This window comes from Crocodylus siamensis, chromosome 8 (genome assembly GCF_052110815.1).
Source record: "Crocodylus siamensis isolate JL-2025a chromosome 8, ASM5211081v1, whole genome shotgun sequence".
Taxonomy (NCBI): Eukaryota; Metazoa; Chordata; order Crocodylia; family Crocodylidae; genus Crocodylus; species Crocodylus siamensis.
Window position 1 is genome coordinate 6,589,109 of NC_143402.1, and position 27,581 is coordinate 6,616,689.

A 27,581-nucleotide genomic window follows, 5' to 3' on the forward strand; every position below is an offset into this window, starting at 1 on the left:
TCATAAAACTAAATATCATATACATATATTTACACAGTGACCGATAACCAAGGTCAAACCCTAAATAACACTATTTACTTATCACAATGAAACAATTTCAGCAGCATCAACACAGTACAAATTTTCCATTACAATATAAGGTGCAAGCAGGAACACCTTTTTTGTGTGTTCTATTCCTTAATATAGATCCAAATGGAATACTTCCTTAATATCTATTCCTTAATATAGTCCCTGACCCATGGCAAGAGATAGTCCTCCTCCCAATGGGGGACCTTGGGAGGGTGTCCAGGAAGCACCAGGGGCCCCTCCTCTTAGGGCCTTGACTAGGTAGGGGGGCTGCTCACCCAGCCCCTTCTCTGGGTTTGCCCACCCCAAACGTCTTTCCCCTGTGGGACCCAAGGACCCAGTGACTCATGCTCCCTCAGGTGGCCGTGGTCAGGTTGCAGCTCAATGGGGTCTCCTCTGCTGGAGTGCTTCTCCAGGCCTCTCCTGCACCGCTGGGCTCCTCCCCACCCTGTGCCTTGCTCTGGGCACAGAGGGATCAGCTCCTCTCAGCTGCTGCACCACTGCTGCTGGCTCCTGGGTGCTGGACCTTACACTGCAGCACTACTATTTCCCTGTGCCCTGGCTTGGCACTGAGGGCTCTTTTAGCACAGGCCCTTCAGGCTCTGTCCTTACGCTGGGTGGCTAACCCAAACAGCCTCCGCTGCTCCCTGGCTCCGTTCCCTCGTGCGCCGCTTGCTCACCTCCCTGCCTGGCCACCTGCTGGGTGCACTCACAATGATGCCTGAGCTGCTCTTCCACGGCTTCCAAGGCTCGGCCTATGCACCGCACCGAATGCCATTTGGCCTGCTGGACCTCTGGGGTTGTAGGCTCGAGCTACTGCTTGCAGCTCCCAAAGCCTGGGCTCCATGCACCAAACCCTGCACCGTGATGGGCCCAATTAGTCTCACAACGTTCTCAGGACCAGGTCTCCATGCACCGTCCCTATGTGCTGTCAACAGCCCAAGCAATCTTGCGCTGCTCCCAAGGCTGCTCCTCCTATGGCAGGTTCAGGAGCCTTGGGCCTATTGCCCACTGGACAAGAGCTCCCCAGCTTTTCTTGGCTCCGCTCTTCTCGAGTCCCTCACTGCATCTGCCTGTCCTGCTGGGCATGCTGCTCCTTTTATATGCTCCAGGGCTCCTCCCCTGAAGTCTTCCTGACCTGACAGTTTACAGTCTTCAATCAAGTCCGCGGCAGCTCTTCTCCCCCCTTCCCTCAGGAAAGGGGCATGACTTTATTTCTCTTACTGCCTCCTGATTGGTGGATGGGCTCCACCAATCAAAACAGCAGGATCTTAAGCCTGGGGCTCAACCCAAGCTCTGAAAGGTGAGCCTGCTACAGTAGGTTGACCCTGGATGTCAGGAGAAACGTCTTCAGTGAAGGCAGTGGGACAGACTACCTAGGGAGGTTGTGGAGGCTCCATCACTGGAGGTGTTCAAGAAGAGGTTGGACAAGCACTGGTCAGGGATGACATGGGGTGGCTCCGCCCATGCTCTGCTATGGGTATTTCCCAGGCTTATAGGTCACATTGGTCCAGGAAAGGATTTTTTTCCCCTTCCTGTTGCTTCTTTCCAGGGTTTTTCTTTGTGGTTGTTTGCTTGTTTTTTTTTCCTTCCTTATTAGCATTGGGTGTTGGCTGAAGCTATGAGTAGGGATTTTGATTGGGGATATATAAGTACTCCTACTGGGCCTTAAAACCAGAAGATCCTGACAGGAGGGTCTTGCACCTCTTCTCAGGGTCAGACTGATCACCCCATTTGGAGTCAGGAAGAAATTTTACTCCATGGTCAGATTGATGGAGACTGTGGTGATTTTTGCCATCCTCTCTAGCGTGGGGCATAGCCCTCTTCCTTGGATCTCTTGAGCACCTTTTAACAACCTTGTCTCCTGCCTTACCTGTGTTATGCCTTGTGGTTATGTCAGGGTTGGGTATGTAGTTTTACTAATAGGTTAGACAAGGGACTTGTATAGGATGGTTTGATCCTGGACTGCATGATCTCAGAAGGTCCCTTCCCTTCCAGCCCTATTTTCCTATGATAATATAAGACAGCAAATTCTTTCCTCATTGATGGAAGTTGCTGGAAGGTTAGCTCATGAAATATTGATTACGTTTGTTCTATTTAAGCAATTGCTGAACTGCAGCTCCTATCTCACTGCAGAGCAGATTGCCGTTGCCATATACGGCAAGCTTTCCCTTTTACTCACCTCGTCTTCAGAGATTATTTCTTTCACAGTCAGCTCTTGGACCGTATGAAACACATTCCAGGTGTTTTTTCTTATGGTGATCTCAGCAGTAACGGCAATACATTTCAAAATCACTTGAGAGAGAGAGAGAGAGATTATTGTTTTCCTCATTAAAACTGTTTTCATGAGGAAGGCTTGGGATTTGCAGAAGTGCTTTCCTCTCTGTGCTGGGGGGAATCGGAAGCAAAGCGCAATACTTTAAAAGTAAGTCTCTCCCATCTGGTCAGCCACCCTTAAACCGACTTCAGCCGGCCGGGAAAATATTAAAACTGTTCATATTTTTCTTCTCTAGTTAAAACACTAAAAGGCATAATGAGAATAAGAGCTTTTATAAAATTACTGACTGGCAGGATGATGAATTTGCTCTCTCTCAGTAAAATGCTTCTGTGCTTTGGGTTTGATGTCAAGTTTATGCTGTTTGGCTATTACTCTGTTTTTAAAGTAGCTGTTTGAAACTTTTTTTTAATATTGTAGAAATGCTGTTCATGCTTCTGCACTTCAGGGTCTGTTAGGGTTTTCATTATAATACTCTGTTTTTCGGGAGGGAGGCGAGGGAGGAGTTATGATTTAGCTGCCAAATTTTGCTCCAGGCTACAACGTGACTTACAAGTTCTCAATCTGGGAGCACACGTGTGGAGGTTGGGTTGGTTAAATCCCTGATGCAGGTTTGGGTTTGCCAAAGTTCACTTTAGATCTCTCTCTCTCTCACTTCTTTCTTAGCATTTATGCATATCAAAGAGCTCTGATTTAGCACTGTTTCTTGTGCTTCAGTTTACTCCCACTGTAGCCAGCACTCATGCACAAAATCCACAGGGCTGCTTATTAGGCCTGTGTGAATAGGGAAGTATTCCATTTGGATCCGGCTGATTTGGAAGACAGTGATTCGATTTGGAGATTTGGATCACTGTCCTGAATCGATTTGGATGAATTGGCTTTGGAAGATTTGGTGCTGATTCAGAGAGATTCAGTGATTCAGATCGGCCAGAGAGAGGCAGGCACATTCGGGCAGCCCCTCCGGCTGTGCCTGCTCTCCCGGGGTGCGGGGAGCCGTGGGAGAAGGCCCCATGGCTGCTCTGCCCATCCTCTCCCTGCCCGGCCCAGAATAGCCCCAGCACTTAAAAAAAAAAAAAAAAAAATCCCCATACTCACTGGCTGCAGCAGTGGCAACTGGGGCCCCTGTGCGCTCATGGCACAGCCCCCCCACTGCTATTGCATCGCATTGTCTGGGAACTGGGGTTACTAGGGCTGAGCAGTGCTGGGCTTTGGCTGACAGGTGGAGCCACCCCAGCTCCCAGGCAGTGCGCAGAGCCCTGCCGTGCCACACTACACCCATGCCATGGGGCAGCTGTCATGCAGGTACCAAGTGTGGGGGGAGGGCAATCTCTGCTGCCTCCCACTGCCCCTGCGCTACATGGGAGGGCTCTGTCATGGGTGCCCAGAGGTCCCAATTGCTGCTGCCAGAGCCAATAAGTAAGGGGCTTTTTATTTATTTGTTTTCATTTTAAAGTGCCAGGAGACTGGGCTGGGCAGGGGATGGGGATGGACAGGGCAGCTATGGGGCCTTCTCCTGTGGCTTCTCTGGCTGTGCCTGCTCTGCCTCTGCCCCAGCAGGGGGAGCCACAGGAGCTATGCTCTGCTGCCGCTTCCCCAGCCAACACAGCGAGGGCGGGGTGCAACGCATGTGCAGCTCACTCCAGGCGGCAGCAGGACATAGCCCCCACTCCCAGCTCTGCTGCACCCATATCAGCGCTGGGAGTGGGGGCACTGCTGCTATTTGTGAGCCAGCGCGGAGGTGCATGGGATGTGGGTGTGGTAGCACTGGGAGTGGGGGCTATGCCCTATGCCACCTGCCCCCTTCTGCCTGGAGTGAGCTGTGCCCACATCCTGCCTCCCTCCCACCCCGGCTTGGCAAGTGGCAGCAGGGCAGAGCCCTTGCTCCCAGGGCTGCTGTGCCTGCATCCTGTGGCCCCCCACCTCCCTATCTGAGTAACGTGCCCACCTCCGCTTCAGTTGGGCAACTTGTCCCAGCCCCAGCCCCAATCCCTCCCTCCCCCATGCCATTTCCCTCCCCTCTCCTCCAACCCCAACAGACTTACCAGCTGAAGGCAGCTGTCACCTGCCTATTTAGTCTATGGCTAAATCTCTGAATTGGCTGAATCCTTTCTGAAGCTTTTCCAAATCAATGCAGATGCTTCAAAACCGTTTGGAGCTTTTACTTTGTCTCCCAAGTTTGATTGGGATTCAGAGATTTGGTCCCCGAATTGGGCCGCATCTCCTCCAAATTGAATCAACTACCGAAGCTTCACGCAGTCCTACTACTCATGTGTTGTTGGCCTGGCAGTTAGTCATCATTTCTGTTTTTCAAAATCAGTTTTTCCAGATGACGTGCCCTTTTTTCAGATTCTAAACATGCACACATTCATACTTAATGACACATTTATTGTCTTTTACTAAATCTGTACTTCACTTTTTTTGTGGTGCCCGAGCTCAGCACCTCCAATTTAAAATGCCTTTGCCAAAGTAGCCATAACTGAATTAGACCCCAGCTGGAGATTTTTGGAATTGGCCACAAAAACTTAGAGTGACTGGCTACCTTCTTCCTCCACTCTCATTAGTGGTAGCTGCCATTTTCGGGGGGTCTGTGCATTCACCTTCCATTCCCCATCCAGTAGCAGTAGCAGTAGCCAATCCAGGACAGGAAACCAAAGTAGTGGGAGAGGGAAAAGATATATTTTCTTATCAGTGGCAGTGGTACTTTTGGGGGAGAAAGTACACCCTGCTGCAGAGAGCTGGGATGCTCCAGTTATATGGAGGTTAGGCTGGGGATTTGAGAGAGCTGGATTCATTCCCCTGCTTCATCGCAAACCTAGATATAAAGACCTTGGTTCCCTACTTCCAAATAGTACTCCCTCCCACACAAAGCCATTGTTATTAAGAACTGGGGCACTAAGCTATGGTATAGCTATGAAAGTAGATGGTAGCTATGATAGCAGGGAGCTGCTGTTGCACAGACCTGGGAATGCAGCAATCTACTAGTGGAAGATGGCAAATAGCTTGTTTTTAGGCAGTGAAATGCACCTCTCTGCCTTTTCTCCCTCATTTTGAGGATGGAACAATCATTGTGAATGCTTTTAATGGGAATAATGGTAGGTTTCTCTCAGACCTTAAGTTCATACTTCAGATTCATTTGTCTGCAGTACATTGACTCGGGTCCTTTCAAAGTCCATCGAAGCATTTCAGTATTGACTGCAATCTATTGCTCACCTAAATGGACCTATCTTATAAGCACATTGCTGTTAGGTTATTTTTCCACAGCACTGTATCAGTTCATATGTGCAACTGAATAAGACTTAAATATAAAACATGAGTATGATTATATACAGCAGAGTCACTTACTCCTTGGCTCTAAAAGTCTGTTGACCCATACACTAAGAAATAGTCATTAATAGCATATAACTTAATTAATTTGTATGGGAGGTCATTGCTGTTTTTCAGGCTCATCGCAAGTCTGTTTATCAGAGGTGAATCAGCTTGTTAACATTTAAAAAATGAATTTATTGTACGATATGGACAAGGAAAATATGAAACACAAACGCATGCATGCACACACGGGTTGACCAGTACTTCAGTTTTACTTGTCCTGAATCACTTGAGTTGAAATGCGGCCCAAATTCTGCTTTTGAATGCAGACAAATCTACATCCCCATGATGATTCAAACCAAGTGATCTCTGCAAAGTAGAACTAAACCCCATGGGGAAGGGGGTCATGCTGTCCTGATGCATACAACTTGCTGAAGCTGTATTTTTGTTTGTTTGGTATTAAGCTAGTGCCTAGTTCAGCACATTATACGGTGCTTGGGAACCAGTAGGGATGAGCACACCAATTTATATTCAAGCAACTGAGCTGAGACTGGGGAGAGGGCATTGGCTTTTACTAGCAATTCCTACCCTTGAGGTTGTATGAAAACCCTGAGGCTGCATCGTTACTCCAACACTTTTCTCAATATTCCTTGCCATGATGCTACATGTGACCATTGCTTACAGCTCCTTACAGCTGGAGAGGAGCTAAACTACCAAATGGGGATGGTAAGCTGTTTAACCTCAGCCAACTCCGGGTCAAAACCAGGACACCCCACCCTCAGTCATTGAGCTCCAGGATGCTGATGATGCTGTAGTGTGTGCTCACTCAGAAACATGTTCAGGCAGCCATCAGTGGCTTTACCAAGGCATACAAGAAAATAGGACTGACACTTAATGTTCACAAGACTAAAGTCCTCCACCATCAAGCTCCTAATGAACAGTCCCCAGTTTCAGTAATCCACATCCATGGTGCAACTGGAGAACATTGTTTATTTCCTGCACCTTGGAAGCCATCTCTTGCAGAAGGCTGACATTGAAGAAATCCAGCATCGCCTCAAATGTGAAACTGCAGCCTTTGGACACCTGTAGAAATGGGTGTTAGAAGATTGTGACATCAGATCTAAAACCAAGGTCCTGGCATATCAAGCAGTCATGATCCCTACCTTGCTGTACAGAGCTGAGATGTGGACAACATACAGGTGACATCTAAAGGTGTTAGAGAAGTACCATCCAGACTGCCTGTGGAAAATCCACTGAATCCAGTGGGAAGATAGACACCAATGTCAGCATCCTCCTGCAAGCAAGCATGAGTATTGAGATCATCTAACATCAACTTGATTGGGCCATGCCATCTGGATGATTGACTGTGGACTTCCGAAGCAAGTTTTATTCTCCCAGATCAGCCAATGCCTACGCTCAAGCAGAGGGCAGAAAAAGCACTTCAGGGATATCCTCAAAGCCAGCTTAAACAAAAATGCAACACTGATTTCAATTTGTGTGAGTCAATTGCCCATGACCGCCCCAAATGGAGGAAGAGTCTTCTGCAGGGATCGCAGTACTTCGAAAACTCATGACAACAACAGGCGATGGAAAAGTGGGAGTGGCAGAAGTGTGCCTTGGACCAAAAAAAAAGTCAGTGCCATCCACCACACACAGAAACACACGTCCTAGTTGCAGTAGAGTCTGTCAATCTCAGATAGGCCTCATCAGCCATCTTCGGACACACAATAAGACAATCATGGAAGACAATCTTCCTCGACTATGAGGGATTTCTGAAGACTGGTATGACACTGTCAATCCTGGGTGCTCTTGGCCATTTCTAAAGGCATGTAAGTCTGAGAGCAGCTTTCTAGCCTCTCTTCTCCTCACCACTTTGCTCACTTGCATCAGGCCGAATGAGATGCTGAGGTTAAGTGTCTCATCTAAAGTTACCTGGCACATGAGGGTGTGGTACCTTGATGAAGGCATCCACAAAACCATTTGGAAAGATCTCCTGTTCATCTAGTCCCATATCAAGCCACTAGGTGACACTGCCTCTCTGCTTCACCAAGTTTGAAGTGTTATATTTTGATAAAAAGACTTCATCTGGAAAGAAAGTAACCAGAAGATTGTTGCATTACTCATGGCATGGACCTGCAGTGCACGCAGGGTCTTTCTGACTGCTGACAGTGGGCTACACAGGGTCTGGCAACAGGCTTTCCTTATTTTTATCTGGGATTTTTGTAAATAAAGCTGATCTTCTTAACATTCACAATGGGCTGCATAGCCAGACTGTAGATGAATAATGCAAGCCAGGAGAAGCTAATGCCATTGTCTCAGCTGAGTTCAAGGGTCCTGCTATTTTTCAATAGAAAACATTCAGGTCCTGCTATGAAGAAGACAACTGAAGAGTTAACCTGGATCATTTTCAAACCCAAAGTCATTGCAAAGTTCCTATTAGGAGAGAGTGATGCGCAAAGTGATATAATAAATAAAGATATCCTCTGTTGACCAAGAGTAATGTTGACTGCGCTGATGGAAAGCTTGGGGACTCTAAGCATGATCAGAGTAAATTAAATAAGAAGTAATGTGGATATTTTTGCTGCATTTGTAAGAGGAAATCCAATTAAAATTTAACTTTAAAATGTAAGTTTCAATGTTTGCAGTGCCAGGAAGGAATAGAAATGTGGCCTTTCTGAGTGATTTGTTTGTAAAGGAGTTTGCAAATCAAGCAATTATATTTGCTGTAAGTAAACATTTGTTGCTATTTACCATTACTGCTCTAGTATTTATGGGGTGCCCGATTGCTATATTGGCTGTACACATGGTATAGTTATCTTACGTTTAAAAACGGTGGAGAAGTGTAAACATTACCCCCTTTGGTAACAATTTATTTAAGAAAATGCAATTATAAAAAGTGCCAGTATTCCTAAAATAATGGAAAGAAAAGGAAAGGGGAAGAAGAAAAAGGATAGAGCTTTAAGCATGGATAGGAGCATGATTCAAGACTATAACCATTAATCTAAACGCCACTGAAGCCAAAGAAGATATTCCAACTGGAAAAATTAGGATTAGGCACAGACCCGTAATGGTGTCTCTTCCTTTGAAGTCAGCATGAGTTTTGCATATGATTATTGGGAGCAGGATGTATCCTGAGGTGGAATGCACCAGGTCACCAAAATACTAACTTGCACTTAAGTGCTTCAGGCAGACCTTGCAGGGGACTCATGTCAGGGATAGAAATCCTCTTCACCAAAAGTGGATGCTTGATGAAAGAGTCCCTCTGTTGAGCCTGGTTTATTCTCATATAACCTGTGTGGGCTTTTCAGTCTGTGATGCTTCCATACAAAAGCCTGATGCCATTTTCCAGCCTGACCCTCAGAAACACTGGCCAGTCACAAGTGTCATCGTCTTGACTCTCTGCACTTCTAAGAATAAATGATGTATCCAGGCCACTACATTGCTGTCTTTTGAGTTTACTTTACTTTAGATTCATTTTTTCCCCCACGTTATCAAATATAGTTGCATTTGGAGTGTGAAATTTGGTATCTATCTTCAATGGAAATGTTGGTTGCTGTTGTTTCATTTCTCCTGTTGTAGAGTTGCACTCAGTTCCCCTGGATCTTAGAGTCATTTACACTACAAGAATGAGTCCTACAGCAAATTTAACGTCCTGTGTAACTAACTGTTCATGTCCCTTGGGATAGCACAGAGTAGCTCCCTCCTGCTAAAGAGAAGGTTAAAGAGCATCTTGGGGCCAGGCTAGCAACCAATGGTGAGTATGAAGAGAGGAGGATAGAAGGGAGGTCAGCAGCAGGGTCTCAAAAGCTGTTTAGCCAGCTGTAGGAAATGGAAAGAGAGAAGAGAAGGTAATCCCTGAAGGGAACGTTGCCCAAGGGAGAGGCCAACATGGGAAACCACCCTGGAAAGAGAGCAAAAGTGGGCTCATAAGAGGATCATAGGGTGGCTAATTGGGGATCGTCCAAGCATAATGGTTCATTTTGCACTTTCATCACATTTGGTGTTATAGTTTATGTTGGCATTCATTACATTTGGTGTTAGGGCTGTGAGAGGCTGACAGCCGTGTGCTCCCGTTGACTCCAGCGAGACTGCTCTTACAGTAAGGCACCAGATAATATCACACCAAATATTGCTCCCTGTGAGTGGGTGGAACAGTTGAAACTGAAGTGCTTTGGGATAAGAGATGAGAAGGCACTATTGAAAAGTGCTGCTAATTTTTCTGCTAATTTGTTTTACCATAATAAAATCTATGGTTTGGGAGAGATGTTTGGATTGTGTTTCCTTGTATTTATTAGACTTGCTCAGACACTAGCATTTCTGCTCCATGGGGGATTTTGAAAATCTGAAAAGTGTTTTCGTTCCAATTCAGAACAAAGGCCGCTTGAAATTTCTTGAGAAAAAGCAATAATAATAATAAAAAAAATGTTTGAATGATTCCAGGTTCCGGCTTGATTTTTGGCAATGTTGAATTGTTTTCATTTTGAATAGCTTAATCTCAATAATGTTCAAGTAGCACAATACATTATATTAACTATATTTAGCATTATATATAATATTAGAATAAGATGTTATAATGAAGCAAAAACATGAAATTATATTTTAACCTTAAGCAAAATATTTTGACATTATTATTATATAATTTCATTTCAATAATGAATCATTTTGATCTGTTTCCCAGTAAAAACAAAAAGCTCATAAACATTGACTGGTTCCCAGGAAGTATTTAGATTTTAATGAAGCAGTCCCTTCCAATGGAAAGCGGATGCATCTAAAATGCTTGAACAAGGCTAGAATTTACCATTGCAGAACCCCTCTGAGATTGATAAATACTGTTTTTTCCATGTTATGGGATGGGGAACAGGGCACCTAGATGGCTTGCCCAAGGTCCCACAGAAAGTCTGTGGAACACCAGGGGTTTGAACCCACATCTTATTCTTAATCTATTCTCTAACCATTGTGTAACCCTCCTATCAGAGCTGGTAATGGTCTTTACGGCTAGGGACAGAAATGACACACACACCGGTGCAAGTGATTGGCAGCTGGTTCAGATCTGTAACACAACAGAAATTCAGTGCACATAAACAACTTTCAAAATGGCCAAAACCAGTTTAAGACAAACCTGGATGGATGTAGTATCAGACTTCACTGATTTAGGTTGAATTGGTTTATTGAACTTCTGTCCCAGGTTCAAGTTAACTCATAGTCCACCAGCATCCCAGGATGCTTGGCGCCTCCCCTATGCTCCCCCTCACAGAGTGTGTAGGCTAGACTTGGCCCATGCTGTCTGCTCCAGCCGAGCAGGGAGAAGTGCTCTAGCACCCCCTGGCTTCTGGCTTGGGTCACTGCAGGCATGCGGCTGCATTTCAAGAATCAAAAATGAACGGCTGTTCACTTGCTTATCGGTTCAATCTTAGAAAAACCTGCGAAGATTGAATCAATTCAACCTCGGTCCTTTTGACTGCCTGTACTTAGCCTATATATCCAAGTTGTTACATGTTTAAAACTTCTCTTACAAGCTGTCTCTTTTAAACCCTCCTGTTCTTAAATTTGTCACAGGAATTAGGAGGTGTATCCTGTCCCTACCAGGGCTTTAGGAAACAACAGAAGAACTTGTCTCTCTAGCGTAAACCCATGAATACTTAGATGATGAAACTGTTTGGAAGAGCGAACAATTCAACCAGTATTTCTAAGATGACTGCATTGTGAAAACATTTTTGGTGACAGTCCATAAGGCCTCACTTCAGTTTTGCTATAATGTGTCATGTATATCACAACTTGACACTAACATAGCATGATGGAGGAGGTTACATCCTTATAAAGAAGATACACTCTTGATTTAAAGTAACTAGCATCTGGGTTTCATAGACATGTAGCTGAGAGAAGATTAATTTGACAACTGTACTTGGAAAGGAGAATTGTTAAGTAATTGACATTTCTGGCCCAAATAAAACATTTGCTCTGAACTTTTATTTCTGAGACCTGCATCCTCAGTTCAGATGTCTTTGGAGAATATCTGACAGAAGGAAATGTGAGGCTGACTGCTTCTAATTAAGCACAGAGTTGCCACCTACTTAGGTATTTAATAGGAACAGCATATCTGACATCAGTGCAGCTGGGTCCATGGTAAGAGTCTAAAATGAAGTGCTGTTGCACCCTGTTGCAAGATACAGACTTCAGGTTGCAGTACACTGGCTTCTTGGCTCAAGAAGCTATGTCTCTGCCAATAGGATAGGCTTGAAATACAGATGAGAAGCTGAAGAGAAGCAGCTTGAATGGGGCAGGAGCAAAGAGATTCCTGTGAAAAATCCTTCGACATAGTTACCCCTTTGATTTACAGAACTGGATATACACCCATACCACCACGGGTCCGTGGGTGACAAGGAGGTGTGGATACAGAGGCTATGTATCTCTGAGCACATCTGGTGATACAGTTCCATGTGAGTTATAGGACCATCTTTCCAAAGAGAGAGGGTCCCTGGAGTAGAAGATGCAGCCCAATTTTCCTTTTTCTTGCTCTTAGCATCCCTGCAGGGCCATAGAAGTGAACAGTACATATCTCTACCCCATCCCATTGTCTTATTCTGTTCCGGTTCCTGGACCATCAGAAGGTGTCCACAGGACCTGCAGAAAAAATAGATGATGTTTCAGGTAGCTTAATCACCCCTCTCTATGGGAAGATGAGAGATCCACATGTACATGCAAGGCACCCTTTGCACACACGCATGTGCGCACACCCGCCCACACATGCACCTCTAATAAGCCGGTGGTTTTTAGTTTATTAACATAGAAAATGGACTTGTACAATAGAAACTAGCCATCTGTCTAATCTATTATTAACCTCAGCATCCATACCATTCATTACTTAAGAAAAATATACCTCATTTGCAGAAAAACACCTACATTGAAGCATTAGATATTACTAAAAAGGCAGAAACAGCTCTCTTAGGAATGAATTGTTTTGCTAATCTCCACCCACCCACCAAATTAGAGCACTTCACAGGCTAGAGGAGTATCAGTTAATGACATTGCTTCCATTGGCTCATGCCTTTACTGGGACATAGTTCGGATACACTTGTTTAGTCACTCTCACTTCTTTTTTAAAAAACTATCCTACTTACATTGTTTGTGGGTAGCTTTGTTGGAAGAAATCTAGAGAACAATTCAATGGCCCACCAGCCATGACCTTTTCCCCAGGGTTTCATGGCCAATACTGACATTCACTGGCCTTTGATTTTGAGAAAGAGATTTAAAAATTAGCTATTTTTATTGGATTGGCCAACAGTGATTTGATTTTTTTTTTCTAATGTGGTCTTGGCTGTGACACAGTATACTCCCCTGTGTGCACTTTGGAAAGATTTAGGTCATACTGTCTGAGGAAGAACTAGATGATTTCCAAGAAGAAAACCTGAGGAAACTCTTATTAAATCCAAAAACTCCTTGAAGAGACTTCCTTTTAATACAAAAATAACTCTGACAATATAATGCCTTTTTACATTGTTTGTTTGCATTGCATTGTTGTTTAATGGTTCAGTACATAGGGAAGCACAAGACAAAACTCTGCAACATTAAATTGAAAGAGAAAACATGTTTTCTAGGGGGATGATAATAATCTCCTAGTTTCCAAATGCTTCTAAAAGCTTGAAAAAGCTTTGCTAACAGTTCATCCATTTTTTATTAATCTTTTCGCTTTCCATTTAGATGTTGAGTTAGATTATCGATGTTTTCTGGCCTGTCTGACTTACCTCCCTGCCAGAGGCACTTTACTTATCTCTTATCCTGGGGTCAGGATACATAGAAAAGAAACAAAGCAAATGAACAAGCAAACAAACAAAATGTGTCTGTTGTAAATGTCAGAGTATTTAACCCGCTTGGACTTGACAAGCTTAAGTTATGTAATGACCTGTAACATTTTTGTCCTTTTTCTGGATAGTGATATATTACGGGCTCTATATGTGCCATCAAAAAGTTCTAGAGTGGCAGCAGATTACTTCTGTCCTTCAAGTGATCAAGGCTGTCAAAATGGTGCAAAAGGGCACTTAGGGAGACTATTAGGGCTTTAAATTACCTGGATCTCCCTAAGCCTTCAGAGATCGCTGGGGATTTGAGTATGCTTCGGGAGGAACTGCCCTGTTCATGAGCCACGTGAAGATACAAGGCTTTCCATGTGTCTCTGGAATAAAATGTCTATGATGTGCATTTTCATTTAAAACAAGGCCCCTCCACACTACTCTGACAGTGATAAGGACTCTAAGGCAGGTATATATTGTACCTAAGTGCACGTTAAAGTTTTTTTACCACTGCTGAAGTAGTATAAAAGGGACTCATTGGAGCTAAGAATTGGCCTGTATAACCTATGTATCCAGGACCCGGTGTTTAGATCTATTTTGAGGGTTTGGGCTTATAAGAGCTACAGGAAAGATAATGCAATATTGTCCTCTAAAATCTTAGCACTAAAAAGAGTCACATAGTTAAGTACATTTATCAGGCTTTGATTAAAAAAAAATCATGTCTAGCATAACCATTGCTTGCATGTGTGTATGTGACCCTTGGAGGCACTTCTTTACATAAAAGGTATAACTTTGATCACTAGAAAACTCTGAAATGACAGTGTCATGAACAGCTGATCCATTTTAATCTCTGTTTTTTCATCTCTTCCTTCCTTGCAGTTGTGCACATCTCTTTCAAACGAACTGGATCTTCATTTACAACTGTGTAAACCCCAAGAGTAATGTAATGGATGTTGGACAGAGGACTGACAGTCACTATCTTTTGAGTAAGGCTGTTTTATGAAATCAGTTTTATGAAGATATGTGCTCCTTTAGATTCCATTTACATGCTGATAAGCCAGATATCATTCTTGATTAGCAGTGATTCAATTTTGGTTCAGTCAGTGGGGTTGCATGGGGATAAATAAGTATCAAATGTGCCAGCTGTTTGCTTTTTACTCAGGGCAGAATATCTATTAAGGTGTGTGCATCTTGAGCTATGTAATCTATCTGCATTTTAAATCAAGTATATGCACTTCAGTATTACCAAAGAAAAAAACCCTCAACCACAGGGATCTCTGAAAGGTAGAATTTCATAGCTTAGCGCAAAGATTTGGAAAATGCTATAAAGCCGATTGAATTACTGAAGCATATAATAGGGCAAAAATCCTATGATAGGAGACAATTATTTACTATCCAGGAAGCAGAGAATACCATAAAAAGAGTTATTTTTCCTAATAATTTTTCAATCAAGCCTAATGTTATTGCTTCTGTATAAAGAATGGTTCCTGTTAAACAGGGACCCTAATGTTTCTTGGGTATTAATCACACAGCATCATTGCTGTAGATAGGATAGCATTCGGAAAATGATCTTTAGGCTCCTCAGAGAACTTGCCTTGGAGTTTCTGTACCACTGATACCTCTAAGACTGACATGGTGCCCATGTGCTGCCTCGCTATTTATGCCAAAAGCTTCTGATATCCATATTCCTATAAGTATTTTTCGGGGTGGGGGGGTTATAATTTTTTTATCTTCTCTCTCTCTCTCTCACTCTCTCATTCTATGTTCTCTGTACTTTACTTTGGTAGATTTTTCTGTAAATTAGGGATGGGCAAAATATAGCTCGTGGTCTGGATCTGACCCACCAAGTGATTCTGTCCAGCCTGCAGTGAGTGCTTCAGCCCCCACCTGGCCCTGGTATCCCAGGTTCATGTGCCTAGTCCTGCCACCCCCAGGTACAGAGGTGCCACCTGGCACAGCGCACAGCCCTATGCCTGTGCATGGCTCTTGGGCACACTGGGAGCTGTAATCCATGGGGCCAGGTGCTGGTTGGAGCGGGGCAGCAATGTAGTTGGAGCCCCCATGATAGTGGTTCACTCTGCCCTCCCACTTCCGGCTGCTGCTGCCAGTGTCTCCACCACCAGGCCCTGCCTGCTGCCCAGGCATCCTGGCCTGTCCACTCTGTACCCACCACTGGAGGCACTGGGAGGAGTGGGCAGGTTGGGTCCCCATGGAGGCAGGGCACACCTGGCTGGGTGGATGGTCCTATTTACCAGTCCTGCTCCCGGACACTGCTCCCCAGCCCCACGTGGCCCCATCCCATCTGCCCAGCTGAGCGTGCCCTGCATGCAGGGGTCCCAGGTGGGCCTCCATGGAGACTATGCCCACTTGCCCACTCCATCCAGCACACCCAACAGGTGTGGTTAAGGTAGGATCAGTTGGTGTCTCCCTGACTTTCTCCCCCCCTCTCCTGCTACCACATCAGCTGGTGTGAACAGCCATGATGGGGGGCCAAGGTTGGGTCATCACCCCCTCCATACCCTGGCCCTCAACACCGCACTAAAAGCAAAACTCCTTAAGAGTCCCTCCAGCCCAAACAATTGCTCACCCCTGTGGTAGATGCTGTTATTACTGCCTGGCACTTTTAATTTTTCATCAGTGATTGGTTTTTCCTCCTCTGCAGAGTAAGTGAGTGTTAGTGTTTAACATTAAAAAGGTTATTTGTTGTGACAGCTTTTGAAACCCCAGTCAGAGATGGAGCCTGCATTTTGTGCTTAGTACTGGAGAGACAAGTTGAGAAACAGTTTTCTAGTTGGATTGGTAATCGGAAGTCTGGGATGGAGCTAAGGGAAGACACTCCAGACAATGTTAGTCAACAGCACGTTCAATGACCTTCAAAAGGAGAAGAAGGGGAAAGGGGGTCATGATTGTTTTTCAGCTGAGGCCTGGCAGAAGTGAAAAAGGAGAGATCAAAATCAGTGATTGAGGACATCAGTCTGGTCAAAGAACCATAAAGAATGGACCACAGGAAAGGAGGGGAGGTGATTCAACTGACTGTGTCACATCATCCGCGTCTGCCCTGAGTAGGATTATCTGAAATGGTGGATCAGCTCTAGCAATCCTGTTACATGGGGCATCCTTTCTTATCACTCTTGTCCCTGTTTTAGTACTAAGTGGGAAAAGTTTAAGATGTGGGGGGGGGGGGGAAGGCTTATGTATACACAACCTTCTGGTCTTGATTGGAGCGTAATATAAGCACTGCTTGAATTTTGCCAGTGAAACTTGTGACATAAAAGAAATTTTAAAGTATGAGGAGCTTTAAGCTACATTCCTAAATCTTTATTTCAGCACCTACGTAAATGACCGGATCTTCAAAACCGCTGAGCAGTCTCACTCCCACTGATATCTTGGCCTCTGCTCAACGTCCAGCAGCCACACAGATGTCACACAGATTGTAAGCTCTTTGAAGCGGGGCCTCTTTTTGCCCTATGCTTGTAGAACACTTAGCAGAGTGTGTTGTTAGCCCACAATTGGGACCTTGGGGTTGACAACAGTACGAATAATAAAGGTTATGATTTTTTTGTGTGTGTGTTGGTTACAGATCTCTGAATATGAAGAAACTGATTCTTGAGATCCAGCATGCCACTCAGAGGAGAAAATACAAAACGCAGTAAGAATGACTGTGGCAGAATAATAGCCTTAATAATAACCTATGATGATGATGGTGATAAAGGAAACCAATATGATATATTTTCAGTCCCTCATTTAAAGGAGATCATCTAGCTGTGCTGTCATTATAACTCCTGGAGAAGGTCTAAAATGTAATCAGTATGTAATGTGCAAGGACAGAGATGTCATAGAACAAGCCACGTCCCCATACATAATATATCATCTTCTATTCTTTATTTTTTGATAAATCATATGGCACAATGTTATTAATTCCATCTATAAAAGTGTAGTATGATGCAGTAGAAATACGTTGTGAGAATTGGATGAGAGGGTTTGCAGGTAGATACAATTTAAAAATATTTAGCTAATGGATCTCTTTTCTTTTCTTTCTGGTACAATGTTAATGATAATTTGCATTCAAAGGACTTCTTGCCTAAGGTCCGTTATTTGTGTACTGCACCAGACATTCATTAAAACCCTATGAAATACAGACAACTCTATAGAAACTTGCCCACCGAATTTGACTCGTCCAACAGATGGTACATACAGGTTTTAACGAAATGATTGTAAGTTCTTGCCGTGCCTCATATATGCAGATGAGTCTCTCACTACCAATATTAGCAGGCCTGAGGTCTTCCCTTTTCAGTTCCATGGGGATACATATGTAAGCTGTGCTGAATCAAGCCCCTTCCTGTTTCAGGTGTACTAAGAAATCAATAGAAATTTGGGGTATGAAAGTAATGCATAGGTGAGCCCCCCTCCTGAACCAGTGAAAGTGTAAGCCTATAAGGAGTTGACAAGTTACTTAGGCAGTTGGGGTGTGGAAGTCGGTGACAAAAAGCTGGAAGTCTGTCCTCGGGTGCGCGCGGTCAGTTGTTAATTTCTGCAGTCTCTTGTGGAGTGTCGGGGAAATTTAAATATCCACGTCAAGTGTCATTTCTGTCAGAAATAATAAGTAATGCAATTAACTCCAAGAGCTGGAAGGCATGTCCTGTACATCAATGTAAAAACTTAATTGCAAGACACAACAATTTGGAATTTGAAAGAACTGTATAAATTCTGTTGATTTGTATTCTCCTTTCCATGGCCAGTACAAATGTGTCTACACAAACATTACATTTTAAAATTAGTTGTCCTGTAAAACAGGCACCATTTCATTTTCTTAATTTACTTTTTGAGTAAAAATCTTCGCCGCCGCTCTCTGAAACCGAAAGCTTCATTTTCATTCCTGAATGGAATTAAATCTATTAAAAATTCAAATCCATGCAATTCACGTGTGTATTTTGAGACGGTTGCATTTTTGGAAATTAAAATATTAATGATTCAAGTTAATTTGATTGCTCTTATCCACGTCTGTCTTAACAAAGACAAAGAGTTCTTCCAAGGGCTCAGCTCACAAGAATAATGCAAAACCAATTTCAGAACACTGCTTCTCCACATTATAAACAAGTCATTGAACAGAAACTTTTATTCAATTTTTGATGAGTCACATCTTGTGATTTAATGTCACAAAGCATCAAACATAAAAAGTCTTGTTGATGAAAGGGGAAAAATGGGGGGAAAGGAAACAGGTCAGATTCTCAGCAAATGTAAATTCTTGTAGCTTAACTTTTGTACATCTGCACCCATTCACCTCAGCTGAAGATCTGGTCCTATTTTGTTTAACTTTCTTGACAATGCTCCCCCATGTCTTCACTCCTTTTTGCTCCTGGTTTGTTTGCATCCAACATAGATTTGGGCTTTCTACGTCTCGGGAAAATCTATAATGTATATAAATTATGCAGAGTTTTTCTGTGGTTCAGTGACTCCATCTTGCATGACAGCATTAGCTTTTGAACGGAGTTGAATGCTCCTCTTCATTATTTGTGGTGAATTAGCATCTGTGTGTGTGGCACTTGAACTGTTTCTGGTTTTCTTTTGTCTGGCTTCATTCTGACTTCTGCTAGGCATGGCGGGTGATGGCAAAAATATGCTGGGGGTTTTTTTTTTAAGTCCTGGAAGCTTTATCAACAATGGAGTGGTTGCACTTGCTGTGCATGAAGCACTGCTGTTCATAGGGAGGACAAGTATTCAGAATCGGGACAATCAAGCTCACCTCTAACCAAACAGCAGGCATAAAGGCTTCAATTCAGTCGCTGATCCAAGGTTCAAAATATGGGCACCCATCACAGCCAGCATCCCTGGAGGATGTTGCTGCCAGTAGGGGAGAAATTGAGCCATGGTAATGATGCTAACAGCATCTCTCCTTTCTTTTTTATCAGTTGGTGGGAGGGAAAACAAGAAGAGGTAGTGAGGGACAGGATCACAGGGGATACCAGGACAGAGAAGAGTGGCAGGAGTTAAATACTTCTCCTTTACTCACAGTTAGAAGCATTTCTGCTGCTGCCTTGAAGCAAGGGAGTGAATGACTTGGCAAATACTTTCTTGTGTAGGCAGTCAAGCTTCACTGGCTCCCTCGCTCACCAGCTCCTCTGAGAGAGAAGATCTGGAAGGTCCTGAGCCACATTTAGCCAACAATTGATGTGGGCTAAGCAAAGGCAAGGGGGCTCAGGGAAACTATTGAAGGGAAAGGAGAGGCAGAGGTAGCTTCTGTCTCTAGGGCTGCGTCCAGATGAGGATGGATGTGTGGTATGTGGCACCACAGACCCCTACACTGCTACCTTGCAACATGGGGTGGGGGTTGACACTGGGAGAACCTGGGGTCAAAAAACCCACACCAAAAAAAAAGAGGAACAGTGAACATGGCAGCAGTGTGTGCTGCCCCAAACCAGAGCTTGGCCAGCCAGAGCCACAATCCAGCTACCGGCCAAGCTCCCAGCTGCAGGAGCGCTGCTGCTGCAGATCCCTGAGGCCCCCAGGAGCCCAGATAAGGGAGATGTCCCCAGCCTCCCCTGCCCCATCTGCAGTAACCTGCCACATGCCAGAGGGCATGTGGCACAGGCGTTCCCTGGGGGCAAGTAGCAGATGCACAAAGTGTGCCGCTGCTCCTCATCCCTGGGGAAACAAACGTCCGTGCTCATCCAGATGTGGCTTGGGAGGTGGGTGTTGTTACAAACCCAGAGAGAGGAACTGCAGACCTATCAGAAACTGTAGAGAGGAAAAAAAGGTCAGATAAGAGAAGGGAGAAGCAAAGCAGACGGTAGGGAGCAAGGTAGGCTCCAGATGGATGATAGATTAGGATAGACATTTGGTATCAATCAGAGGAAATGGAAAGTACAGAGAGTGTGGGACATTTACTGATTGCATTGAGTAGCAAAGGTTTAATTTTAATTTCTGCTTCAGGGGCTAACCCATATTTTTCTACCCTGCTCATGGTGGGTTTGGAATCCAGAGTTTAGATGGGGAAACCTGGATACCAGTCAATGCTACTAAGCTTATTTCTGCTTTTTTAGCTGAATCTAATGTAAAATGAATAAACAGCCTGGGCAACAGAGACAAGAACTGGGGCTTCCCTCCTTCCAGGGGAGTCCCACTATCATGTGGCTGCAGGGGCATGCTGCCCCTTTACTTTTCTTCTCTTCCTGTAACTCTTCTATTCTTGGCTGAGCGGTGGAAGGGTGCCCCCTTTCAGCCTGATTTCTGTTTGAGTATTAGGGTACTGATTATTAGGGCACTCTCCAACGGGTGGGAGATATGGATTTGTTTATCCTCAGTCTGCACGGGGCCTAGAATGGGGCTCCCACTTTCTAAGCACATGCCAGAAAGGCGGTAGGCCATTACACAGAAGGTAATAACCACTGGCTCCAGCACCACTACCTCTACTGCCATCACCCCTGACTGTATTTCAGAGTAGCTGTGGGTGCTGAACTCAATGCTGCCCACGGACATTAGGCATTGTGTATGTGTGTGCCTTCTGGGCTGGACCTCTCCATTGACTTAGGGGCAGGGCTGTCACAGCTGAAAATCCCAAATGGGTTCAGGCACTTAAATGTTTGGCCTCATCAAGATGGCAGTAGTTGTGGGCCTTCATAGCAAGTGAATATCAAGCACCATCTCTAGTTTTCTCTTGCTCCCCTATGGCTTATTAGTTTTCTAAATGGTTAAGTGGGGCTTTCTGAAGCACTCACTTAGATTTAGTTACTTTTCAGGAAGAAATTAGGCACCTAAGGCCTATTTTGGATCTGGCCTTTAATCCTTCTACTTTCTACTTGTAAAATGGAAATAAGGGAACTTTGTTACTTAAGAGCTGTTGTGACTAGATCCCGACAGAAATCCAAAATTCTGTTTTGTGAAGTATTTTGAAGTTTGTACCCTCAGTTCATGCTACATTGCAATACAGCCTAGATTTTTTTTTAATGTTCCTTTAAAAATGAGTTATGAAAATGGAGAGAAAGGCACTCCCTAGAATAGCCAAGAACCTAAGGTATGACGCTTACCTGATATGCGAGAGATGCAGGGTCAAAGTCTCTATTCTGATTGTTGTAGAGCAAGGGCTTGAATTTTGGTCCCTCTGCCTCTCAGGTGAGTGGGACATTTTTATGTGGTGGAGGAATTATAAACTGAGTCTTTTAAAAATCAGGGCAATAACCAGAACTGACTACTGAAAACAGAACAAAATGGGTCTCTGTATTTCAGGTCTCAGAGAACTCTCCCTTGGGAAGTGCAGTACAACCCTCAGCTTTGGACCAGACATCCTGTCCTGAACCTAAATATTTTTTACCAAAGAAAACTTCCTCCAAGTCATTAGGTTTCAGTGAAAAGCTTTGGTTTCTATGGCTTGGAATTTTCTAATGCAATGTGTGATTGAAAAATTCTCAAAGAGCTCTAGTTGAGAGGAGTAATATATAAAAGGGACTGCTCCTTTCAGCTTATTGAAAGGATGGCAGTAGAAGGATCTTGGAATTTAGAAGAAAGTATATATACCAGGGGCTTAGCACTTCCATAGAAGACAGACAACAAGAATGCCTTCCACATTTGAATGACTATTTGCTTCTGCTCAGAATCTAGGAAAAAGATTTTATTGCTTTTATTGAGTTATATGATAAAATAAAATTCATACAACCCAGATGTCACGGGGGAGCTTTTTGTGCAGTCGTTGGGAAATACTGTAATCAGAGTCCTTCAAAAACAATGGTAATATCCAGAATCATATTATTGAAAGTGGAATCAAATGAGATCATCATGCCGTTCAAGTATCTGAGAACTCATTCCTTGGCGAGTCAAAGTTATGGGAGAAAAACAGTTTTGAAGACCTTGGAGGGAAGGTTATGGTGTAATACTTTTTAAGTCAGTCCCATAAAGACCAGTTTTTCCCAAAAGGAATTTCAAAATGTAAAGTGAAGGTGATAAAATGTTTGCAGTGTATATATAAATAATGCAGAAAGTAATATGCTAAACTTTTTCTGAACTAGAATGCAAGGAAAGGAAATGGGAACTCATTTGGAAATTTCCATGTAAGTGAATGATAGTGCTAAACTTTTGCAGTCATACTCTGCCTTCCCCTGACTTTCTGAGCTGTTTAATGTATTAGGAATAAGAGAGGCCCCACATTAAATCAAAAGCTATGCTAGGATGAGCATCAGCCCCATCAATAGAATGATGATGGTATATTTATCAGCCTCATTGTTCCCTTTCGTATAGTCCTTTTTTTTTTCACTCTAACCATTTTATCCTTCATTTTTTCCCTGCCTATTTACCACAGCAGAATATAAGCCCAGTGATGATAAAGTCAGTGGGAAGGAGTCAAGCTGTCACACCTGTGATTTTCAGTTACGATTCATGATTGTGGTTTCCATTAAATATTAAGCAAAATGAGTTTGCTAAGCCCTGAATGAGGCACATCAGATCATATTATATTTGAGCAACAATATAGTGGTAGTGCAAGTAGCAGTAAAAAGCAAATGAAGAGGTCTCTTTAGGAACTGCACATATCAACATTAAGTAGCAGCTCTTTACCTTACGTGCTACCTAACCAGAAAAGACTTTGCTCCAGAAGAAACCGATTTTTGTAGCCCTGTACAAACACATACTAACCACATACAGGAAAAAGGTAGATAGACATAACTGCATTTTCATTCAAAATTCACCATTTTAATGTTCTGTCCCTCCATTGATGAGGCATCTCCTTGTCTAATTGCCCACCTTTTATGAGATTTCTATCTGTAGTATCAGTTAAGTACCTTTGATGTAAAGACTTTGGCATATTATTTAACCAGATGCTACCCCACCCGCCTGAGAATGCACTGACAGGTAATAAACATTAAATGAACTTTTTGATGAGAATTTAGGACAGCAAAGGATATGATATGGTTATGGTAAAGCACTAAAATGGAAACCAGATTTTGATTTACCTGAGTCTATCTCTGGTGAAAAGTGGAAGCTCATAGATTATTCCAAAGGAGTTGAGAAGCTGAAGAATTATTTCACCCGCTTAGGGCATTGCAGATTTATTTTTTGAAACAGCTAATATTTCCCCCTCCCAGACTCAGTGCTCCTGTGCTGAGACTTCAGGTACCAAGTGGGAAGCCAGGGCCAATTCATGGTTCCTTTCTTTTATTACCTATTAACCACAAAATGGTGCTAGGCCAGCCCCTTAATGCTGTAACTTCACTGCAGGGGGCCTGCCCCTTTGGATGCAGACCCACTTCACCCACCCAGGTCCCAGAATACTGGGCAACCCAGGTTGTGTCAGAATGGAGACGAGTGGACATTTCTGTGATGGAAGAAGTTGTGGCTGCCCACATCCTAGTTGTTTTCCAGTTATCCCAAGTCCTGTGGTCCTACTGTTTTGAGTTAGAGGAACCCTCAGTACGAATCAGTGTTTAGGGCCACAGAAACACCAGTCAGCTGCAAGATATTGGTGAAGGGGTGATTAGATGCCTTCCATCCCTCTCAGCCCCAGGCCCTTTGCCAACACAGGAATAAAATCTAACCTAGACTGAGGCTTGCAGAGTAGCTTTGTGGTGAGATTTACTGGAAGACTGTGGCTACTTAGTTTCTTTCAAGATCCCTTTGTGTTTGCCCCACAGCTAAACAAGATGACGTGTGTGGAGTCCAATGGGCTGATTATTGGTCTATGCAAAATTATGTATGAAATAGGGGGTCATCTGGTCTTCTCTTTATAGATGAGGCCATGTTACACCTTATCTAGAGCTAGAAATTTGTATGTTCAAGGTCAATGATTCAAGAAGCAGTGAGAGGTTTGCAGGCAACTTCTCTGAAAAGTGTATGTGCCACGAAAGACCTCTGACAAGCAGCAGCACTAGTGGCTCTTCATACTTACATATCCAAGCTGGTGTGAAAATGTGTATAATTTGTGGCATGTGTATAATGAGCCTGCTGCCAATTTAAACCCTATTTGCTCTGGTTTGTTTTGTCATGACTTGACAAGTAGACTGAAAGTCACATTTTCATATAAGACTTTGCTACACACTATATGCACAGGGATTAGCATGAACCATGGTAACTTTAACATGGGTAGATCTAGACATTTGAAAATATGGGTGCAGATAATGAGTTGCATCATCACATATAAAACAGCACATATTTTTCTCCAGGTAAAAATAAACTTGAAGTTATATTAATACATTAGGGGCCTAGAGCTATATGATTCAGTTGAAGAGTGAAGCAAAAACAAATAGAACTTCACTGGAACGAGTTGAAAACAATCAGCAGGGCTGTGAAATAGGAGTTTCATTACCAGGAGCAGAGAACAGACAGTAGAATCACAGAACAAAGGGTAGTTTGATTGGTGGAAGATCAAGATCAATTACAAAGAAGAGGGTGGTTAACATTTGTGGGATGAAAAAATTAGAAGGGATCAGGTAGATTACAATGAGCCAGGAAGTCCGGTGAGTCCCACAGCACTGCCTGATTAGAAATGCTGCTGCCACTGCTAGGCTGTTGGTTTAAACTTTAGGTGAAGCAGGAAGCAAAAGGGGGTGCAAGTCCAGCAATGCACCCTCCCCCGAGATCCAGCCCTGCTTAACATCTGCTATGTTGCTTGCAAGTTTTTTTTCAGTCAATAAATTAAATAATGATATTTGAACCAGATATTAGTTCCAGTTGCAAACTGTAATTCATCTAAGTTTTCCACCAATGTTTTACAAGAAAGGCCTAACAAATATCATCACACATACAGAGTCCAGCTTATGCAGTCTTATCTCCGTCTACCCTGACTTGGTAGAGGTTGGGGGGGGGGGGTATCCTTGTTCTTTAGGATAGAGTAAAAAACTACCTCTGCTCCAACTTTTGTCCCACTTTAAGCCAACAATGCCTTGGGTGGTACCAGCACTCAGGCTGATTTTCATAGAGCAAAACTAGTTTCAAGTGTGAAGACTTGGTTCCACTGAAGCTGGTAACAAAATTCCATTAAATTAAATGGGACCAGGACTGCATGGATCAAATCCATCCATGAAAGTTGAACTCTGGCTCATACAGCCCCAAATGCACGCCGCACCACTGGAAGTGTCCCCCTCTTACCAAAACTGAATGATGGATAAAAATGTTTTCATTCTGCTATGAAATTGAAATTCTAGCAATTGAGATAGGTATCAATTAGAAGTCTATCAATTCTGTCACACCATCATTGAGAACCAAGAATAGTACTTAACACAATCATAACATTTCAACTATTTTGTTGATATACAATCATTGCCTTTATTGCTGTGCAGAATGTTATCATAAAACATTTAAACATTTTATTCTTATTTAAAGCATAAAATCTACTTATGCTCAACTAAAAAAATGTCAGAAAATATTCAACCAGCTCTAGTTTAAAGAAAGTGGATAATACTTTTCAAAAGCACCCAGATGATCACTCCATGGAAGCACCTAAGTCACTCAGGATCATTGACTCTGGTCTGTTGAACTATTAGAAATTAAGGGCACATTGATTCATTCTAATTAGAACGCATCACAGACGACTCAGTTAATTACTCTGTACTGCCGTGTCTCATGCATTCATGTTCATCCCCATGTTCCAAAATGATGGTGGAGGCCCTTTAACTAAAGCTTGTTGAACAAGCATTAAGTTAAAGTGCCCCCACTGCCATTTTGAAACATAGGAAGCTGAATACAGAAGACACAGCAGACACTTAGAGCCACTCTAATTAAAATGCCACCCCCCCCCCCCCGCCCCCCATACCACCCAACCCTGAAACACGTACAGGTGCCCTGAGAGCCTAAGTCACTTAAGTACTTTTGAGAATGGTATCCAGTACAGTTGTCACGGTAAGAAAATTACTGCTATGGCTTAAGCCAATGGTGCAATGATAGATTTCTGTCCATTCATGCTGATGAATAAGCTAATGGCCAGTTTTCAACAATGCTAATAAAAATGTTTCTGTTGCCCATTTACTTCCATTTTCATCTTCCTGAATTGTCTGCTCTAAAAGCCAAAGAGATGTTCCTAAACTTTGAAACATTTCTCTGTAGTCTGGGAATGGTGTACAGAAAGGGCCTGTCAAATCTTCAACATAAGGCACCTGCAATACAAAGCAGGCAACCTTTTTTTCTGTGCCCTATGACTTGCTTTTCTTCCCCAGGTTGTATAACTCAATACAATTCTCCAGGCCCTAATTGGCTGGCTGCCATCCGTGAGCTGAGATATCCTTGTGGCAAGTATTAATATTGTTTTTTATAGTCTTCTCCTGTCTTCATACTTGAAAAAAACAAGACCAGAACTTCTGAACACGCCTCAGTTGGCTGCTTCAGTTCCTCATTTGAGCCATAATCATTGGATTCTGACATTCTGGATCTGTCATCATTCAAGCATCTTTCTCTTGCATCACTAAGGAAAGGATCATAAAGGAGTTCAGTAGTGTCAGCGTTCATCTTTTCTGTCTTCTCTTAAAGGCTTTTTCTGCAAAAAAAAATTCCCCCTCATTTTAGCTTGTAAAGTTTAAATAAAGAAAATAGACACATGCAAGTTTGTTATGTTATAGTTAACTGCAGAGGTCTGCCTTAGCAATGCTTTAACTACCAGAACTGAACTGAGCTTAAACTACCTGACTCATTTTGGGGCCAGTGGGCACCATAAAAATAGCTTTTGGCAATTGGAGAAAGTTGCTGTCTTTAAAAATATAGGTCGGGTGTTTGGTCCAAAAATACACTAAGTAAAAATGCTGTCTGAGCTTGGACTAGAGTATTTTCTCATTAACATGCATTGCAGGGGCCTGGAAGAACTATAACTTCAGCCAGTGACATGCATGCTCCTACCCTCACCCACTATGCACTCAGATAAAAGCAGGAAGGATAGAAAGGAAGCAGCAAAATGAAACAAAGTGCTGCTTAGCTGTGCTGTGGATTATCCCTCTTGGATCCCAGCCCAACTAGGTTTCTCCATAGAAGTAACTTCTGTATTTGCATAGATTACAAGCTTGGCAAGACAGCAATGAAACGCAGGAAGCATGACATTATTTATTTTCTCAATTTTTTTAAATGATCCAATTTCTATTGTCCCAGGCCAGTCAAGACTGAAATCTGCAGACAATAACCTGTGCAATATGGGAGGGGCACTAAATGAAGGCCATAGGGCCAAAAAAAGAAAAATGAGCAGG

General features: G+C 43.3%; 1 long non-coding RNA gene across 2 annotated transcripts in view; it reads left to right on the forward strand.

Annotated features, from left to right (window-relative positions):
* Window positions 1-2,359: 2,359 nt before the first annotated feature.
* Window positions 2,360-27,581, forward strand: part of LOC149858034 (uncharacterized) — a 114,777-nt gene continuing 89,555 nt past the window's right edge. The window contains exons 1-4 of one of the 2 annotated variants that reach the window (XR_016443913.1): window positions 2,360-2,491; window positions 14,314-14,420; window positions 16,762-16,867; window positions 17,015-17,083. This is a non-coding gene — a long non-coding RNA (uncharacterized LOC149858034). Of the gene's footprint in view, window positions 2,492-14,313; window positions 14,421-16,761; window positions 16,868-17,014; window positions 18,272-27,581 lie in introns of those variants that run through there. The other variant, XR_016443912.1, reaches the window with a different exon arrangement.